Source organism: Oreochromis aureus, linkage group 3 (genome assembly GCF_013358895.1).
Source record: "Oreochromis aureus strain Israel breed Guangdong linkage group 3, ZZ_aureus, whole genome shotgun sequence".
Taxonomy (NCBI): domain Eukaryota; kingdom Metazoa; phylum Chordata; class Actinopteri; order Cichliformes; family Cichlidae; genus Oreochromis; species Oreochromis aureus.
Genome location: NC_052944.1, coordinates 72,937,234 through 72,959,346, shown reverse-complemented (window position 1 = coordinate 72,959,346; position 22,113 = coordinate 72,937,234). Strand labels below are relative to the sequence as shown.

General features: G+C 39.4%; 1 long non-coding RNA gene across 1 annotated transcript; it reads right to left on the bottom strand.

The window, feature by feature from the left end:
• Positions 1 to 6,142: 6,142 nt before the first annotated feature.
• Positions 6,143 to 13,689, bottom strand: LOC120437535. Its single transcript, XR_005611206.1, has 3 exons — positions 13,642 to 13,689; positions 13,136 to 13,270; positions 6,143 to 6,204 (listed from the first exon to the last, which is right to left on the bottom strand). It is a non-coding gene; the product is annotated as an uncharacterized LOC120437535 (long non-coding RNA).
• Positions 13,690 to 22,113: the final 8,424 nt, after the last annotated feature.

Here is a 22,113-nt window from a genome sequence, read left to right as displayed (position 1 = left end):
GCCTTTATGGAGCTACAGCTGTTTGTATACACTGAACTAAAAGCTTTGTATCTGGGCTGGATGTAATGAAGTGTTCTTAGGGTAGCTTGGAAATCAAATGGAGTGGTAAAAGCAGAGGCATTTCTTTACACATATGCAGGTGGAACATTCTGTAATGTGCCTTACAATGTAGCTAATGCAAACTCAACAGAGGTGGCATGCAGTGGCATGTTCCACCCAGGTTCAAAGTGTTACTGCTAGCTTATTTTAATAAACAACATTGTCATATACAAAACTACGGTGGCACTCGAGGTGGCAAGAGATTTTTTTAGGTTGGCACATGCCACCTCTGTAGATCCATCTGTGGCTTTAAACTGACTCCTGAAACTACAACACATCACACTGACACACACATTACACTTCTGTCTCTGTGCTGGAAACTGCACTGCTGACCAAGTGGGTAAATCCACACAGACGCCACCAGACCTCGTGATGCCGTCACGCAAACAGACAGTCAGAAACTAATTGTTTGGGAAGTAACATGTAAACCAGACTGAAGTTTATTCCTCTTTATCTCAGAGGGAAACACCATTTGGTTTATAAACCTCACCTGCAGAGACAAACACGAAGACACCGACAATCAGCAAAGTCGAGCAGAGCGACGCAGTTACAGGAAACATTTCCGTGTTTTTGTTTCTGCTGATCTGACTCTTTTAAAAGTCTGAGTTTGTTGGTATTTTCAGTTAATAACAGAACCCGAGTTAAAACTGCCTACATGAGGTTAAATTTGAGGTTTAAATAAAGATGAAACATTTGTTTTTCAGTAACTCGTTCAAAATCCACACTTTCGATATCTCTTAAGGAAGTCGCATTAAAGTGACGTTTGGTAGGTTGGACTGTAGGACGATCATAAATATCTACGTCATAACTAAGGCGGTAAAATGTAATAATTTCTTTGAGAGACATCAATGTGTAAATCAGGCTAATTTTCTTTTTTCACAGACAAACACTGTTTGTTTTCTAACAGTTAAATTTCACCTGCAGACACAAACACAAAGACACCAACAAACAAACAAGCTTTACTGAGACAGGCTTCTCTTACCCAGCATCACCATGTATGAAGGTGTGAGACATTTTTAACCCTCTGCATTTCACTATGAGGCTGGAATAAATCCTGACTCTGTCATTTATGTTTAATGTACATCAAAAAACCAACAAGAAGCACTCAGACCAACTTAAAGTCCAACAGATGATGCAGGTGAGAAACAGTGTGAGGTGTCAGCTGTCAGGTAGGTGATGAGTGAAGAACAGAACAGAATCCATTTCCTGCAGCTGTTTGTATACACTGAACTAAAAGCTTTGTAGCTGAATACAGGGCCGGATGTAATGAAATGTTCTTAGGGTTGCATGGAAATCACATGGGCTGAGAAAATCAAAGGTATTTCTTTACATATATGCAGGTGTTACATTGTGTAATGTAAACAGCGTTTCTCACTTTTTTGTACAACCATTTAAAACTCAGGGACAGATCTACAGAGGTGGCATGCAGTGCCACCCTAATATAATCTCTTACCATCCCTAGTGCCACCGTAGTTTTATATATGACAATGTTGTTTATTACAATAACCTAGCATCAACATTTTGAACCTAGCTACTATTAACAGTGAATATAAATTTTAAAACTAAATATATTGCAGTGTTACCCCACCCCCACTCAGCTTTATTTGTTGTCAGTAGCAACCGTCATCTATGATTGTGCCAGAGCACACCTTATATCAACAGCATGGGTATTTCAGATTTGTTACAGTCTGGAAACGCAATGATGGTGAGTGTTATTAACATCTGGGATGGAGGCCAGGCCACACCTCCACATGACATGAAAGATTTGACTATATGAGGTTAACTTTGAGGTTTAAATAAAGCTGAAACATTAGTTTTTCAGGACTGGACTGTATGACGATCATAAATATGTCATAACTAAGGCAGTGCAATGTGGATGATCTGATATCGTCGTGTTGGTGTTGTTCCCACATCATCATGAAAATGTTGTTCCAGGTTCAACATTGCAAGTGACCAATCACATTCTTGTGACGTTATTATTTTGCGCGCCAAGTCATTCGTGCATTTATGAAATTCCAATGTTGCAAGGACAATATCAATTCTGCTTACCGTTTATTAAAGGGTCAGAGTCAGGGTCTGTTGATAGGCGGACAGAGGCGGTTTCTCGCAGCTTAAGTACAGTTTTTTGCTTTACGGCGTTTTTTTCTGAAGTCGCAAAAGTATGACGTCACAACATTCTGATTGGTCACTTGCAATGTTGATCCTGGAACAACATTTTCATGATGATGTGGGAACAACACCAACACGACGATATCAGATTGTGCGTGAAATGTAATGTAATGATTTCTTTGAGATTCAAGCTGACATTGAAACAACAAACAGTCTGAAATGAATGCAGTGAAATATATACAGTAATAGAATTTAAATAAAATAAAATGAATTACCTAGGTTCAAAGGGATGATGCTAGCTTATTTTAATAAACAACATTGTCATCTATAAAACTACGGTGACACTAGACCTAGGTGGCACATGCCACTCCATGCCACCTTTTGCGGCTCCTCCAACCAAAGGCCGCGGCAGGCTAAACATTAGGACACAGATGACGCGCAACAATAAATGCATAAAATACACTTCTGTAACATTTGCTTCTTTTATTCCACACACAACTGTCCAATATACAAATCAGCACATGGGATTAACTATTAAACAAATGCACAGACTGCACAAACAAATAACTGCAACTCACCACCAATTACCAATTGGTAGTGATGGCCCGCGTGAAGCTGACGCTCCGGAGCCTGTGTCGAAAAAAACAACACACTGGTTCAGAAGCACTGTGTCGAGGCTTGCTTCGTTTGGCAAAAGTCACGTGACCAGTGACGTCCGAAGCTTCATTACGCACGTAACTGCTTCGGTACCTGATTCAAATGGATATAAGGAAGTGAATCATTCACGGGATTTTGAGTTGATTTTGCTCAATTTATTTTATCTGTAGAAGTGAAAAACTTGAAATGTCCAAAATCATCTTTTCATAATGTAAATATCATTACAGCATATGACTTTAGAAATACTTCCATGTGAATTAAAGCTAATAAAGACTAAAAAAATGTATTTGACACTATACGTAAATTACATTGCTACACATTTTAGAAAATCGTTTTGTTTATTGTTTTTAGGTGATAGTCTGCAGGACCCATAAGTTGGCATATCTACCAACTTGCAGTGTAGTTCCTGCACTCCACAGCCGCTTCTGTTCCACGCGAGAGGATTTTCTCTTGGGCAGGAGAAATTATTTCTAAGAAAAGAAACAGACTCGGCCAGCGCACAGTAAAACTAATCCTCTTTTTAAATGAAAATAACAAAAGGCTACCTTACATAGATCATGTTTTTTTACTTTGCAAGTTCATGGTTAGGGGTGGGTTTTGATCATCGCTTTTCTGATTACAATCCATTCTAAATTGAATAAAGTGATATTGATTCATTAAACTCCTGAGGCGATTTGTAAATTAAATGTTATTTTGCGTGAAATGCCAGCATCTCAGGTTAAACCTCACAAAATTTCGTCAAACACCAAACAGCTAAAACATACAAACGTAAACACAGAGCACGGACCCGACGCATCAGAATCAAATTTTGATGTGTCGGCGGGTTCTCGGTGTGTTTACCTTTTTTTCCCCCGCTGGCTTCTGAAGCTGCAGGTTTCATAACTCTCTGTTTACATCTCTAATTAAGTCTCACAAGTGTCAGCTTTCTTTTAATAGATACAAAAATATGGATATATACTGATAAATGATCAGAATTGTAATATGTCTGAGGCAAAACCTTCCAGATTCCAATCAAATTGAATCGGATCCTGTATCGAATCAAAATGATTCTACAAATCAGTGACGATACCCAGCCGTACTCAGCCCCCTAAGCATTTTCTCTTTCCAGTTCACAATCAATCCTACCCCTAGGTCAAAAATATGGATAGGACAATTGGCATAATCTAACAGTTTGTATGAACATACCTGTCCAGCTGTCCAGTGATTAAATGCACAAGTAGATGGAGGCAGGACTTCACAGCAGGGGCATACTCCAGTGTGCTGTACATTATCATATGTATATTATATATATTGCTCACTTATTGTATTTACCAACATCAAGGAGTCATAAGCAAAGAAAGGCCACACCATGGTGCATGTTTCATAAGGAAAGTTTATTGATCAAAATGTATTAAGCAAATAAGCATTACAAATTTTTCAGCCCCCCAATCGAGGAAAAAAATAACAATTACATGTTCAAAGCAACGCAACGGTGGCCCAATATCAGAGAGAACTCCACTCTGTGGAGTGAGCAGTGATAATTAAGCAGTCCGTTTAATTTTGCAGATTCAAGTTGCTCTTCATAATTTTCGCCACCAGATGTCACCGGAGAGGACTGTGTTGAAAAGCTTCGAGTAATGAACCGTTTTTCAATACAAGCTTCAGTGTTTCAGAAAGCTTCATTTGGCCATCACTACCAATTGGCACCAATTACTATGCCAAATAACAACTTGGCCTATGGCATCAATTAGTGCATAAATATACAAAAACCATCAAGTTACAGTCAAAATACATAAAAAAACATTCAAGCTGCGCTCAAGCTGCGGTCAACAGAAGGTTTTACCTCATGCTCACCCTTTCTGCTCATCAACATCAGGTGCAGTGAACAGGTGAGTGCAACCACATTTATCCTCTACCACACCCATGAGACACGCCCCACACCCGTGCACCAATAGGGCTTTGGAGTTGACGTCACTGGAGGTGGGCCACGCCCCCTTTCCGCCATGACAGTAGGCTAGACACAGGATACAGCTTCAGCTATGGTTCGTACGTGTTGTGTTATCAGTTGCAACGTTTGATCACACGATCGTGAAGGCAAGAAGCTGGATAATGGGCTCTCTTTTCATCGTTTTTCAACCTGGAGGCAACGTGAAGGATCCCATGTATCCGATATTACTAAACAAAGACGTCAGGCTTGCATTGCAGCGGTGAGACGAGCGGATCGAGTTCTGTGCAATCCCCAGCTTTTTGTTGGTTTGGTCTCCGCATCTTCTTTCCGGTGAGTTCTAAATTAATTCATATCACTATTAAAATGCTTTTAGTGTTATTTTCAATGTGCTGAGGTCATAGATAATGAGATAAAACATGCTAATGTGTGATGCTGCAGAACCACGTCATGTCATCATGTCGACTGAGTAGCTTATGATTTAGCATTATTGCAGGCAAACCAGCATATGAAATGGATGTAACAAATCCAGACTGGGCACCAACACTGCTCATGGGCCTCTAAAAACATACTAAATTGCTCTCATTGTACACTAATCCGCACATAACTTCCAGATGAATCACACACCTGTCATGTGCACTAATTTTATCTTACAGGCTTTTATGCAGCTGCAGAGTCTGAAGGTGTGCCCCGTGCAGAAGTAATCGATGAAGATCTGACAGAAGAACAACAACAAAATTACAATGTCATAGCTGTGGACAGCAGTTGTGTTGGACAAGTGGAGGTTGAGGTACCACCTGTAAATGTGGACAGTGGTGATCGGACAGACAGCATCACGGAAGCTAAAGGGCAGACGAAGCATTGTGTGTGCAATGAACAGGGCAGAGCAGAAATAAACACAACACTACTTGATAAGATTGTTAAGGTTTGCTGTGTTTTGGTGAATATGTGCCCCAGTGTGGTTGTCAAACCAGCGCCAAATGAAACTTGCTCTTGTTGAGTATTCATAAAGCTGTTGTGCTGCATGTGTAGTTCATTGTAAATAATTGTACTTTGTGTGAAGTAGTTTCAATAAAACAGAAAAGAATAGTATACATGTTTTTTTTTTATTCTTGATCTTATCACATGTACTTAGCAAGTACATAAAAATGAAATGCAAACTATTTACATGGCAACACACAGCTGGCATCAATCTTGAACCACAAAATGAAACACAGGCTATTTAGAGCAGCACGTTGTTTGGAGAAGTATTTCCCAACAAGTTCAGGAAGACACACTTTAAGAAAGAAGTCTTGTGCTTGCTTTAAACGTGGTTCCCAGAAATCCACATCAGGGAAGATGCGTATGACAGGTCTCTCTGTGTCCACACAACGAGGTCACAGTGCAGTTTCATTCAGTCGTTGTGAGTGCAGTACCTGAAACACACAAAAACCACTTTTAACTAGAAAAATTTGCATTTCCTGCGAAAATGCAGTGTGGATGCTGTAATGCTGAAGCTGTCTGCTGAAACTAGCAGAAAAAGCTGAAAAGTTGCAGAATTTGTAAAAACTTTGCAGAAGCAAAGGAACTTTGCTAAAATGTAGTAACTTAGCAGAACTGCAATATCTTAGAGGAAACATAATACTTGGCAGAAATACAATAGCATAGCAGAACTTAGCAGAAAAATTGTAACTTACCAGAAACACGATAACTTCTCAAAAATACAAGAATTTAGGAGAAATAGTATAAGATAACAGAAAGAATATATTTAGCCAAACATTCTTAAACATTACAGAAATACTATGATTTAGAAAAACAGTACAACATAGCAGAAATGCTGTGATTTACCAGAGACACTGTAATTTACTATTAATATTGAATTTTTTTTAAAAAATACTATGTTTTAGCACAAATACTGTAATTTGACAGAAATACTATCATTTGGCAGAAATACTATGTTTCAGCAGAAATACTCTGGTTTAGCACAAATATTATAACATAGCAGTAATACAATTATATAGCAGAAATGCTATATTTAGAAAGAAAAATATAATATAGTAGAAATACTATGATTTAGCAGAAATACTGTAATCAGCACATATAGTGTAACATGACAGAAATTCCTCGACTTAGTAGTAATACTATAACATGAAACAAATGTTATGATTTGGCACAAAAACCATAATTTGGAAAAATACTATGATTTAGCAGAAATACTATGATTGAGCAGAAGTACTAAGATGTAGTAAAAGTACTTTGATTTAACAGAAATACAATTATGGAGGAGTAATACTTTAAAATGGGAGAAATATTGATACACACACACACACAGAGCCTAAAGGGAACAGTATTTGTGCCATGGAGTGTTAACAAGAATCTGAGGTCCATATTAGAAAAGCTGCTAAAATCATAAAAGTTTGCAGAATTGTAATAAATGATGAATATGAATTAGTGGTCTGTGATAGTGTATTAATTTGTAGGGAAAAAAAACATGCTGCCCAAGGTGTAATTGAACCCACGACCTTTGGATTGCAGACCTGTGTCATTACCAACTGCGCCACTGGGAAAGAGAGCAAGCGCCTGGAAAACAGGGTGATGAGCAGTCAGAATTAGATTGCGGTGAGAGGCGAAAAACGCTGTTTTTTGGAGTTACAAAACGTCGTGTAACTCAAAAACTAGGTGGACTAGAAGCATAATTCTTGTACTGGGTGAATCAGCGTACTTTCGTGTACTTTGACTGTGATTTGCATTGCTCTTTGTACATCTGTCGCTGAGATATGACGAGAGAAGAAAGGGCAGACCTCAGATATGATTGGCTGGCTGGGAAGCCGTGCAGGCCCTGATATGTAAATTTTGTATGTATCAGTCCTCACAGAGGATTAGCTGCCTGGGGACCTGGCAGAAATATATACAAATAGTATGATTAAGCATAAATACTACATTTAGTAGAAATACTATGTTTTAGCACAAATACTATAAAATGGCAGAAATACTATAATTAAGCAGAAATACTATATTAAGCAATATAAATATCCTCTAAAAATCCTATAAAAAGCAGTAAAACTGTACTATGATTTGGTAGAAAAACCCTAATTAATCAAAAATACTAAATTTGGCAGAAATAGCAGAAACACTATATTTAGCACAAATCTTATGAAATAGCAGAAAGAGTATGATTTAGCAGAAATGCTGTATTTAGCACAAATCTCATAAAATAGCAGACATAGTATGATTTTGCAGAAATGCTGTATTTAGCACAAATACTGAAAAGCAGCAGAAATGCTATGACTCAACACAATAGTAATAACTTAAATAGAAAAATTGGAAAAGCAAAATGGACAGCTGAAAGAATCCTGAACATGCTAAGGGTCCCTAAAATGTAATTGTTAAATGAAAAAAATCAGCAAAAAAAAGTATAACAGTGACACAATCACAAATATGGACACATATGGAAACACACATGCACAGAGAGACACACACAGGACCAAATTCAGTCAACCAGTCTAAATATATTGAATTTAAATCATATAATAAGATGCTCCCATAAAAACTCTCTCTCGCCCTCCCTTTCTCTCTCTCTCTGTCACACACACACACACACACACACACACACACACACACAGGGAGAGACAAGCAAGTTTCTAGGTCAGTCAAGCAGCCTGGGAGCTGCTAAATTTGAATCCACCAATCAGAGAGGCTGTGTACTTTTTCCCGCCAAAACAGGTGCAGCCGTTTTTACACACTCAGCACAGAGAGAGACAGGATTTCTGCAGTGTATTTCTCATAGTGAGGATTCCTCTCAAACAAATGGCCATAATTTCCTAACCGTAGGGGCTAGAACGGTCATTCTTACACCGTTTTGTTCAGAAGAGATGGGGAATCTTCAAGTGTTGACAATTTATCATTACAATATGAATTATTGAAGATATTTGACTTCTAATGCACCATAACTGAGTAGAGGCAAAGCGAAAACTGCCTTGACTTGCCCTCAAATAATGCTTTCTAACTCTAAATCTATTTGGAGTATCGATATCATTCTTTCACCGTAAGAGACAGCAGGCTTTGGTGAACAATCATGGAAATTTTCAGGTCTGTGTGGAAATCCATCAAAAAGATATGACGAGAGAAAAAAGTGCCTCATTTCCAGAGTTTGAAATATGAAGAAATGTGAGCGAGGGATGAATTTCCTACCCTCAAACAAACCCAATTCATGGCCAAATGGTAATAGGTGAGAAAGAAATTCTTGAATTGTGGGCGTCAGGAGTGTCTGAAGATATATTGGCACAAGCCTCATGTCTTAACTTTGCTGCGTTGAGATATGACGATTTGAAAATGCCTCTCATTAGAGAAATCCAGTGGTGATTTTGAACAAGCTCTCCATTGACTTTCTATGCAGTTTTCAGACTTTGTGTTGGTGTGAGGAGATTTGCCAAAATTCTATTATACAGAAATACTGTAATCAGCACATATACTGTAACATTTTAGAAATTCCTCCACTTAGTAGTAATACTATAACATAACACAAATGTTATGATGAGTTGAGCGGCTGGTACTCTGGTGCAGTCAGCACAATCTGGAGCTGAACACTCTTAAAACTGTAGAGATGACAGTGGACTTCAGGAGACATCCCTCAACTCTGCCCCCCTCATCATATCAGACAGCCCTGTGTCGACTCTGGAGATCTTCAAGTTGCTGGGTACCACCATCTCCCAGGACCTGAAGTGGGAGACCAACATCACCTCCATCCTCAAAAAGACCCAGCAGAGGATGTACTTCCTGAGACAACTGGGGAAGTACAGTCTTCCACAGGAGCTGCTGATCCAGTTCTACACTGCAGTCATTGAGTCTGTCCTGTGCTCCTCCATCACAGTCTGGTATGGTGCAGCCACTAAACAGGACAGGTGCAGACTGCAGCGGACTGTACAGGCAGCAGAAAGGATCATCGGCGGCCCCTGCCCTCCATCCAGGATCTGTACCTCTCAAGAACCAGGAAACGGGCAGGGAAAATCATCACAGACCCCTCACACCCTGGACACAGACTTTTGATCTGCTGCCCTCTGGCAGACGGTACAGAAGCCTGCAGACCAGGACCACCCGACACAGGAACAGTTTCTTTCCCTCGCCATCTCCCTTCTAAACAGTTGAACTGTCACACTGCTCCCACTGCCAGACTGCAACTGCACCTTATGTACATTCTGTAGTATTCATTCCACCTCATTTCATTTCTGTATTTTATGTATATACGCGTTTAGATTAGTTATTTATAGTTGGTTTACACAGCTTTGTGTATGTATGTGTATGCATGTGTAATGTATATATAGATACGTGTGTGTGTGGGTGCGTGTGTGTGTGTGTGTGTGTGTGTGTGTGTGTGTGTGAGATTTACATTGCTGTGCTCGAGAGCCACCATCTACCGGAACGAAATTCCTTGTATTTGTCTGCACATATACTTGGCCAATAAACACGATTCTGATGATTTGGCACAAAAACCATGATTTGGCAAAAATACTATGATTTAGCAGAAATACTATGATTGAGCAGAAGTACTAAGATGTAGTAAAAGTACTTTGATTTAACAGAAATACAATTATGGAGGAGTAATACTTTAAAATGGGAGAAATATTGATACACACACACACACAGAGCCTAAAGGGAACAGTATTTGTGCCATGGAGTGTTAACAAGGATCTGAGGTCAATATTAGAAAAGCTGCTAAAATCATAAAAGTTTGCAGAATTGTAATAAATGATGAATATGAATTAGTGGTCTGTGATAGTGTATTAATTTGTAGGGCAAAAACATATTGTCCAAGGTGGAGTTGAACCCACGACCTTTGGGTTGCAGACCTGTGTCATTACCAGCTGCGCCACTGAGAAAGACAGTGGGCTCTTGGGAAACAGGGTGATGAGCAGTCAGAATTAGATCGCAGTGAGAGGCAAAGAGCGCCGTTTTTTGGAGTTACAAAACGTCGTGTAACTCAAAAACTAGGTGGACTAGAAGCATAATTCTTGTACTGGGTGAATCAGCGGACTTTGGTGTACTTTGACTGCGATTTTCATTGCTCTTTGTACATCCGTCGCTGAGATATGACGAGAGAAGAAACGGCAGACCTCAGACATGATTGGTTGGGGAGCTGGCAGAAATATATAGTAATAGTGTGATTAAGCATAAATACTACATTTAGCAGAAATACTGTATTAAGCACAAATCCTATAAAAAGCAGAAATACTATATTAAGCACAAATCCTATAAAAAGCAGAAATACTATATTAAGCAATATAAATATCCTATAAAATCCTATAAAAAGCAAAAATAATGTAATATGATTTGGTAGAAAAAAACTATAATTAATCAGAAATACTATATTGGGCAGAAATGCTATATTTAGCACAAATCTTATAAAATAGCAGAAATAGTATGATTCAGCACAATAGTAATAACTTAAACAGAAAAATTGGAAAAGCAAAATGGACAGTTGAAAAAATGCTGAACATGCTAAGGGTCCTTCAAATGTACTTGTTAAATGAAAAAAAAAACTCAGCAAAAAAAGTGTAACAGTCACACAATCACAAATATGGAAACATATGGAAACACACATGCACAGAGAGACACACACAGGATCAAATTCAGTCAACCAGTCTAAATATATTGAATTTAAATCATACAATAAGATGCTCCCATAAAAACTCTGTCTCGCCTCTCTTTTCTCTCTCTCTGTCTGTCACACACACACACACACACACACACACACACACACACACACACACACACACACACACAGGAGAGAGGAGCAAGTTTCTAGGTCATTCAAGCAGCCTGGGAGCTGCTAAATTTGAATCCACCAATCAGAGAGGCTGTGTACTTTTTCCCGCCAAAACAGGTGCAGCCGTTTTTACACACTCAGAACAGAGAGAGGCAGGATTTTTGCAGTCTATTTCTCATAGTGAGGATTCCTCTCAAACAAATGGCCATAATTTCCTAACCGTAGGGGCTAGAACGGTCATTCTTACACCGTTTTGTTCAGAAGAGATGGGGAATCTTCAAGTCTTGACAATTTATCATTAAAATATGAATTATTGAAGATAGTTGACTTGTAATGCACCATAACTGAGTAGAGGCAAGCGAAAACTGCCTTGACTTGCCCTCAAACAACGCTTTCTAACTCTAAATCTATTTGGAGTATCGATATCATTCTTTCACCGTAAGAGACAGCAGGCTTTGGTGAACAGTCATGGAAATTTTCAGGTCTCTGTGGAAATCCAAAAAAAAAGATATGACGAGAGAAAAAGTTGTTCATTTCAGAGTTTGAAATCTGAAGAAATCTGAGCGAAGGACTAATTTCCTACCCTCAAACAAGTCTAACTCATTTCAGAACGGTAATAGGTGAGAAAAAATTCTTGAATTGTGAGCGTCAGGAGTGTCTGAAGATATACGGGGACAAGCCTCATGTTTTAACTTCGCTTCGTTAAGGAGATATGACGATTCGAATATGCCTCTCATTACAGAAATCAAGCGATGATTTTGAACAAACTCTCCATTGACTTTCTATGGAGAGTTTTCCGACTTTAATGTTGGTCTGAGGAGATTTGCCAAAATTCTATAAATCTCACAACAATGATGGTGACATTTTCTGAAAGCCAGCAAAAATACCTACGTTTTGATGTATAATTTGTGGAAGTTGAGTGAAAATTGAGCAAGTAGCAAGAAGTTGTTCGGACATGAAGAGAAGACTGCGAAACCTACAGTGGCACACTGGAAGCCAAGTGCATAGCAACCATAACAACGCATGTATTTTGTGAAAAATCACAAAAATGAAAATCAAAACTTAAAGAGGGATAAGATGAAAACGGTAACAGATATGAAAAAGCTGAATCATTCATGAATAGCCCAATAATTTGTGAACATTTTAAAATTTGAATGGTTGTTCTAGGCGAAAGTATGAGAATGTAGTTAAGTTTCAAAAACAAGCAAGTTTTAGCAGAATTGTGGAAGTTTCCCATTCATTTCAATGGGACAAATTAAAGGAAAAAAGCTTAATATTTTAAAAAGTATAATAGCATAAAATACCAAAAGTCATAGCCATCATTAGCAGAAATAGCAGAATAGTTTAAAATTTGAACGGTGAAAATCGGCTGAAAATTGTTAAAGTAGTTAAGTGCCAAAAAACGTACAAAAAGTGGCAACTAGAATAATAAAGTATAAAGAATAAAGAGAAACAGGAACTCAATAGTGTGGATGCATAAAGCATCCACACAATAAAAGGTCTGTAATGAACCAAGGCTAATATAGATGGTTTGGCTGTACGTGCAAATCAAAAACTGTAACAAGGAAGTTGTTTAGAAAGTTACCATGTTCAAACCGACTTACCTTTGTCTTAACGACAACGTACAGTTGTCGCAGCGTGGAGGCATAAAGATGGACAAATCTTGCACCCAGCCGTTCGTGAATTGGATGTGGGCCTCCAGGGATTTATAATTCTTAAACTGGTTTGCTGTGTATGCGCTGACTCCACAGACAAGGTATGCAAAGATCGGGATAGGACAAAGCCTGTAAGATAAAATTAGTGCACATGACAGGTGTGTGATTCATCTGGAAGTTATGTGCGGATTAGTGTACAATGAGAGCAATTTAGTATGTTTTTAGAGGCCCATGTGCAGTGTTGGTGCCCAGTCTGGATTTGTTACATCCATTTCATATGCTGGTTTGCCTGCAATAATGCTAAATCATAAGCTACTCAGTCGACATGATGACATGACGTGGTTCTGCAAAAGCATCACACATTAGCATGTTTTATCTCATTATCTATGACCTCAGCACATTGAAAATAACACTAAAAGCATTTTAATAGTGATATGAATTAATTTAGAACTCACCGGAAAGAAGATGCGGAGACCAAACCAACAAAAAGCTGGGGATTGCACAGAACTCGATCCGCTCGTCTCACCGCTGCAATGCAAGCCTGACGTCTTTGTTTAGTAATATCGGATACATGGGATCCTTCACGTTGCCTCCAGGTTGAAAAACGATGAAAAGAGAGCCCATTATCCAGCTTCTTGCCTTCACGATTGTGTGATCAAACGTTGCAACTGATAACACAACACGTACGAACCATAGCTGTGTCTAGCCTACTGTCATGGCGGAAAGGGGCGTGGCCCACCTCCAGTGACATCACGCTCCAAAGCCCTATACAGTGAGTCCATTTAAACCAACCCACTTAGTCAAAAAAGAGCAAATCATATGGCTCCTACACCACCTCTGTAGATACGTCCCTGGCTGTATATTGACGCCTGAAGCTACAACACATCACACTGACACACACATTACACTTCTTTGTCTCTGTGCTGGAAACTGCACTGCTGACCAAGTGGGTAAATCCACACAGACGCCACCAGACCTCGTGATGCCGTCACGCAAACAGACAGTCAGAAACTAAATATTTGGGAAGTAACATGTAAACCAGACTGATGTTTATTCCTCTTTATCTCAGAGGGAAACACCGTTTGGTTTATAAACCTCACCTGCAGAGACAAACACGAAGACACCGACAAACAGCAAAGTTTAGCAGAGCGACGCAGTTACAGCAGACATTTCCGTGTTTTTGTTTCTGCTGATCTGACTCTTAGTTTGTTCTGTAGCCTCCATAAAACCAAAGACAACTTTGTCCACCTTTGTACAAAACACTCAAATATGTCATTTAAAACACTTACTTTTTTTCTGGAGGAACTCTGTAATCCTCAAAGTCTTTCCTGATCATTTTGATGGAAAAAAATAAATATTCAAAATATTTAAAAAACGTAAAGAGCAAAAAGAAAAAGTACAATAAAATAAACTAAATAAAATGGACCTCTGTACTAAACATCCACAGAACAAACTAACTGAGCTGTATTTCCTGTCAGCTGTTTTTATACAGACACACCTCAGATCTGTGACATCAGCACCCACAGCGTCACCATAGCAACCACATTCCTCTCCACCTATCAGCTGTGAGTTCACATATTTGACAAACAAATACCACAAACCCAAAGTCACAGCTGACTCTGAGCCCTCACAGTCAGCTGATCTTTCTGTCAAATAACTTAATGAAACCCTGAAATACAATAAATATTTTCAGGTCCTTGAAGTACACACGGGTGGAGGCTGGAAACCCACTCCACCTGTCACAGTCTGAAGACAGAATGTGGTTTCTGTTCAGTGTGTGAGGATCAGTATGATGTATAATAATGTGATTAAACTTCAGCAGGTTCATGTCTGTGATGTAGAGAACAGGAACAAGCAGAGGTGCCCTGGATGTTTGATCTGTGCTCTGATAATTCAGCGTATCACCATGTGGGACAGGAGACTGTCCAGTACAAGTTACAGCCTGTCAGAGTGTCGCTCACATTTACTGACAAACAACAGATGCATCTGTTACTGTTTCTGTCTGCTTTTATTCTAAGCCCACCTTTTATTTCCTGTCCTGTTCTTTTTTTGTGCTCATGGTCTGTTTGACTGTGAAATGATTTCACTTCAGTGCAGCTAAAGCTTCTGTTAGAGTGAACATAGCTGTGTTAGCTCCACCTGCCCGCCTGTTAGAGCCCAGTAGAATCAAATACAATAAAAACATCTTGTTATTGATTATTAGGATCATTAGTTCAAACTAACAAGGTCTATGTATTATTATTACAATTAATTTCATATAACACTGAGATCCAGCATAAACTGTTCATTTAAAAGAAAAATTGAAGCTGATTATTGCCGTAACTAAATATGTTTACTAAAATGACATAACCTGTTTTTGTTTAAAAAAAAACAAACAAATTTTACAAACCTTAAATATTCTTTTTAAATGCAACATATCTAAAACCAATAAATGATGGTCATTTATTCAATGATTAAATTATTCATTAAATCCTCAGCATCACTGTGTTGATGGAAAAATTATGTGTGTCAGTATCCTGGTCAGACTGGTAGAATCATGCGTCTGTGTGTGAATCATATCAGATTTCCTCTTTCGTGTTCAACACATTCATCTTCTCTACACTGTAAAATGTAATATTGTGTTTAATTAAAAATATTAAATAGGCTGAACTCCTGAACTCAATTTTTATCAATTTGTTATTAGAACTCAATTTAAATAAGTTACCAGTACTTTTTATGCAAAACGCTGATAAACTCCATTTATTTGAGTTGTCTTAACTTAGGAAAAATAAGTAAGCGGGAAATTTTGCTTCTCAGTGCGGAAGGATGAAAGATGTGGTTTGAAAATGCCACGTCACTACCGTCCTCCTCCCTCTCGGATCAGTCCGCATGTTCACGGTGCATTTTTTATGGAATATGTTGAGCAAACCTGGAGAAGCGTCAGCTCAAGATATTATTGTTGTCATTGCTGTGGATCTTTACCTGATACACTGACTTGGTGAGTAAATGTTTACTCTTATTCAAACTGATTTGTGGCTTCTCTTAGTTTAGCACCAGGTTTAAAATCTTGCTAGCTAGTTAGTGTTAGCCTAGCGTTACTGCTGCCGCTGGGCTCATGTTACTTAAAAGTTAACACCACAGCCTTAAAAACCTTACATAAAACTATGTGGTGAAATTTTCTGTGGATCGTTTGAAATAAATAAGTGAGATAAGAGCTCAGACAAAATTCTTTGGGAGGTTCTTGTGTTCTTGTGCTTTTAGATCTTACTGCAGCGTTTGATGCTGTTGACCGACCACAGTTGGAACACTGATCTAAAGGTTTAAAGGATCTTAGATCGGCCGACCTGCTGCTTTCGGTCCCCAAAACTGGTTGAAAGTCAGAGGAGAACGAGCTTTTTCAATTGTGGCTCCCAAACTTTGGAATACGTTGCCTTTAAATATTAGACAGGCATCTTCGCTTCTTCCTTTTAAGTCTCTTTTGCAAACACACCTTTTTTCAGTAGCATTTAGACTGGTGTGAGTTGATATGCTTTTTTTTCCTTCATGTGCATGTTTTAATGTGGATGGTTTTATCTTTTGTTTTATATCTTGTTTTATTTCTTTGCAGCACTTTGGGCAAACTTTCCACTTTTTAAATGTGCTATATAAATACATTAGATTTGGATTTTGTATTTGAAAATCATTAATCTATAAATCAATGCTAAACTTTCCAGGTGATGGATCATTTATAACCTCTAATTATGAATTATTCCAATTCACTGGAATCAGAAAAAGCATTATTTTACTTTTATATATTTAACAATTAGTTTCTGAATCCTTAGGTAAAAAAGCCAATAAAATCTGACATCTTGAAGTAAAATGTGAACAGTAATCTGTATGATGTGGAGGGCAAAATATTAATTAATTCAGTGTGAAAACACTGCCACCATGAGGTAAAAGTGAAACATTACATAATTATGAAAAGACACGTTTGTGGGATCATAAATTATGCTTAATCCACTGGGTACAATATGGCACGTGACTGATTCTTCACCAGATTTACCTTTTGTTAAATCTGTTGTGCAACAACAACAACAATCTTTATTTATAGAGCACATTTAAAAACCAGCCGTATACCAAAGTGCTTAACATAAAAGACAGAGAAGTAACATGAGTATTATAGCCTTAGCAAAGTATCAAATATACTCACAGGTAGTGGTGGGCGGATCGATCCAAATATCGATAGTATCGATCCCAAGTCGGGATCGGTATCGGATCGATACTAGCCTGGTTAGATCGATTCTTTACTTTGAGTTCTGCTTGTTTGCTACGCTGTGCTTTCGGCAAAAACGAAACAGCCAGGTCGCTGGACTCGCCGCTCCTGTGACAGCGGAGAGCAGGCACACTTTGCCCCCCCCCCTCTTATGTTTCAGTGTTGCGCTGACACGTCATGTAACTTAGACACTTTGGGGGTTGTTGTTTACATATTAATAATATATATTGTTTTTGTTGGTGTATAGAATGTTAATTGCCATTTTTGTATTATAGTTTATCAACAGTATTTGTTTTAATTTGTTTACTGGTTTGCGTGCACTTAAGATTAAAAAAGAAAAGAAAAAAAAAAAGATCGCCACCACGGCAGACCCTACGGCATTTTCATGCTTCGCGCATCATTTATTCTTACAATAATCCCACGGTTCCTGTAATAGTACATTCAACGGCTGCAGCTCTCCGCTGGCAGCCGTGCACGTCACCACCACCAAACCTGCAGCATCGCAGAACACGCCTGCCACATACCCCTTGCCCGCTTCACCCCACCCCGCGAACAGGCGAGGGAATCGGCCCGGACCGTCGGCGCCCATGTCCCGGCCCAGCGACGGGAAGTGTCCACTCTGGCGGTCGCCCACGCCTCCAGTGGAAGCCGGGAGCTGGCCTGATGGCCACCCATATGGCAAGCAGAGGCGGCGGAGCAGGAGTGGAAGTGAGCCGGGGCTCAGAGGCAGCTGGGCAGGCGGCCGAAGCGGACAGCATGCCGCCCTCAGACAGGACCCCAGCACCTCGACCTCCATCTCCAGCTTGGCAGGTCCGCTGGCGCGCCAGCCTCCGGCTGACCCGAGCCGCGCTGTCCACCCTTACAGTGATCACACGGTTGCTGTAACAGTAGCCTACATTAAACGGCTGCAGCCCTCCTGCTGCCAGCTATACACATCAACACCAAAAACAACAACAGCACAAGCAGCGCACAGGTTTTAAGCCGGTGAGGCATGATTGTAGATGCAATGAAGGTAAGATTCCAGTTTCCAGTAGCAAAGCACCGAAAGAAGTTGCATGTTACAGATACATTAAGGGAATGAGAGTAAGGATATAAGCATAGGTGACACAGGTGAGTCCATCTCACCAGCAGCAGCATCGCAGACCACAGCCGCCACAATAATAAAGCATTTTTTATTTAATTATAAATTAATTATTTCTCCTAATTATGTCCTGGATTTTAAGTAATAAATAATACAAAAGGAAAAAATCACAAAAAGCACTTAAGGTCATGAAAATTAATTGCGATTTAGCAATTCAATGAGGCATCCACCTTATTTATTGAAAAGTATCGGTATCGGTATTGGTATCGGCGATACTGGCCCGTATTTACTTGGTATCGGATCGATACCAAAATATGCAGTATCGCACACCACTACTCACAGGTCATTGCCACTAATACACAGGGGTAGTATAAAATGCATATCAAGTAAAAACATAATAAAAGCACAAGCCATAAAAAATATGTATAAAGAAAAATAGAGTAAGTCTAACGGTGTGTTCACACCGAACGCGATAGAGGCGGCCAGAGCGTCAGGTTTACATGTAAAGTCAATGGAAAGAGCGCGATGACACGCGATTGCGCGTCAAGCGAAAATTCGGAGGCAGATTTGCGTTGCCAAAACGCCAAAACGCCTGAAACGCGCGTCAGTGTAGCGCATGGGCCGCGTTTGACTCGCGAAAAAAACCACGCGCGTGAATTTTTGTGTTGCATTTTGTGCATACGCGTGTTTCGCCTCTGCCACTCCAGTTGGAAAATCTGAACTCCAGCGTCAAATCGCGCCGCGACAACCAATCAGGAGCCTGGTGACGTGGCTGTGACCTAGGTCAAAGGGGCAGATCCAACCAAAGCCCTTCATTCTTTAATGGAGGGAAGGCTAATCAACGCCGTAGCAAACAACCCGGAGTTGTACGACACCAGCTGCTTTGTGTACCGAGACAGGAATATAAAGGACCGAGCTTGGAGGAAGAAATGTGAAGAGATCGGGCAACCTGGTAAGTTCATTCATTTCTCTTTTACATTTTTCACTGACGCGGGAAGCCGCACAAAAGCTAACAAGCCACCGCTATTTTCCCACTTATGTACAAATACCGTTCTGCTGCTTTATGCATGTTGTCATATAGGAATATATTTTGTTTATTAATAAACAGCACACAGTGGTCCCGCTCATCCGTCACTGCCTCGCTTTTTCGCTGATTTTTTTTTTTTTTTTTTGCACAGTACAGCATTGCATTCTGCAGCCTGATTAACAAATGTCCTCCGTGTCGTGTCTCCTGCGCTTGTCAAATTTATCATGTTTTGTTTTTATAACCATCACATCCAATAGATAAAACAGCACAAAAACACCCATAACTATGACCCTCATTCGGAAATAGACACCTGCACCGCGAGGGAAAAAGGCGCACAAAAGTGGCAGGCAGATGAAGACAAAACACGGCATAATACTTTTACGTTTTGCAATCTACAAAGGTTTGCACTTTGAGAATCAACTTGTGAGAACTGTGACTAATGTTCATGTGTGTGGGGGAAAAAGTGTATAAAGTGCATGGCGAGGGGCTATTCTGACAACCCCTGCTGCAATAAATGAGGGACCACTGTATATACTTTCTCTATGATTATTGTATTCAACCTGTTAACATTTAATATTGTCTTGATAGAACCAACTGATTCTGCAGCAGAGCATCCCCTGTTGCTTCTCCTTGCTCCCCAGTCCCTGAGCTCCTGCTGCTGCACCCACAGGTATGTAATTGTAGCATCAGATGTACAGCAGCACTGATAGCTTTTTACTCGGTGGGATTCCCTTGTGATCACCTTTACTAAATATCTACAACCAATCTGATTATATCCTGTTTTTTTTGTTTGTTTGTTTTTTTCAATGTTGAAATTAAAATCTAGCATCAGCCTTCTCATTTCTTTGTGTTTTGTGCTGTTTTACAGGCCCAGAGAGGAGGACAGCTCCGAGGCAGATGAGGGACTGGTCCCAGGACGGTCCATCGGCGGTGGAGCTGGCCATCCTGGTGTCCCTGAAGAGGCCACGCCAGTCTCCAATGGAGCATTTCCTCCTCAGCCTTGTTCCTGCTCTGGAGAGCAGCTGGGTCCTTTTTATTCCTGTCTCTCTGTAAATACTTACATTTTATATATTTATGTTTAATGTTTTTCTGTTTGTGAATTTTAATATTATTTCAAATAAATTTTTATAATGACTAATGTCTCAGTTCTACTACACAGCAAATGTTGGCACACGACTTGACACATGTAGAATTTATTTCATATTATACTAATGACAAAATATACTAATACAGTGGGATGCAAAAGTTTGGGCAACCTTGTTAATAGCCATTATTTTCCTGTATAAATCGTTGGTTGTTACAATAAAAAATGTCAGTTAAATATATCATACAGGAGACACACACAGTGATATTTGTGTTAAATGTGATAAATCAAGCAGGTGCATAAATTTGGGCACCACAAAAAAAGAAATGGAATAAATATTTAGTGTATATCAATGTGCGTGTCTCCTATGTGATATATGGGGTGCCTTTGTCTGGAACTTCCCATCCAGAGCTCCACAGCAGAGAGGGAAGTTCCAGCGCTCCTGGAATCCCTCTGTGATGGACCGCCAGTCTCCAGGTGAAGGCACAGCCATGAAGTCGCCCACTAGACAGTCCCAGATGGCCGTCGCTACCTGGGGGGTGATCTGGCACACCGTGGACACACCGACTCTGAAACTGAACGCGATGGTCCTGAAGGAGTCCCCGGTGGCAAGGAACCTGGACAAAATTGTTCAAAATTAGTATTATGTGTACTGCAGTTACAAAATACATTATTCAAATTCCAAAACACTTTTGTGATGTCAGATTTAAATTACAAAACATAAATGTTACATAAAACATTTTGTAATTATAAGGATAATTACATAACATATATTAGATATAATATAAAACAGTCAGTTGTGTTTTGTTTTAACTTTACCATATCATAATTTGATTGGTAACAACTTTTACCACTACAGTGAGCCAATCACTCATAATTCCTAGACATGTCAATCAGGTAGGAATGAAGTAAGACATTAATAGAAATAAAGAGTTGTATGTTGACATGTAGCCCTTTCCTTGCTTAAATCATTGTTAATATTTTTGAAAAATTAACCTGTGATAAGACAGCATATCAAGATAGAATATGCTGGATAGAACCATATAACTAAAGATGAACCAAACTGTTCACAATTTTATCTAGCTCTCAGTTTAAAGAAAGGCTGGTGACCCCTGTAGAGGCTGACAGCTGCGAGGATTATATACAAATATTCAACTATACCAGAATTAAACCAGGTCTAAATAAAAAAGAAAAAAGGAGTGAGTATCACTACAAAGATTAACCCACAGTGGTCCTCATACCACAGTTTGATATCAGCAAACACTGAGAGCATACATTGATAGACACCACAGCCATGCTATCATTGCTAACACTGATAACAGCATAAATCGAATTAAATCGGGACTTGATGAGAACTGTCGAGTATCACTAGAAATATTATAAACAGTCGTCTCCATACCACAGTTTGCTATCAGTAAACACCGACGGCATTCACTGATAGCATACCACAGCCATGTTAGCAGTGTATAAACGATAGTTTAGCATATATTAGCACAGGTATCAA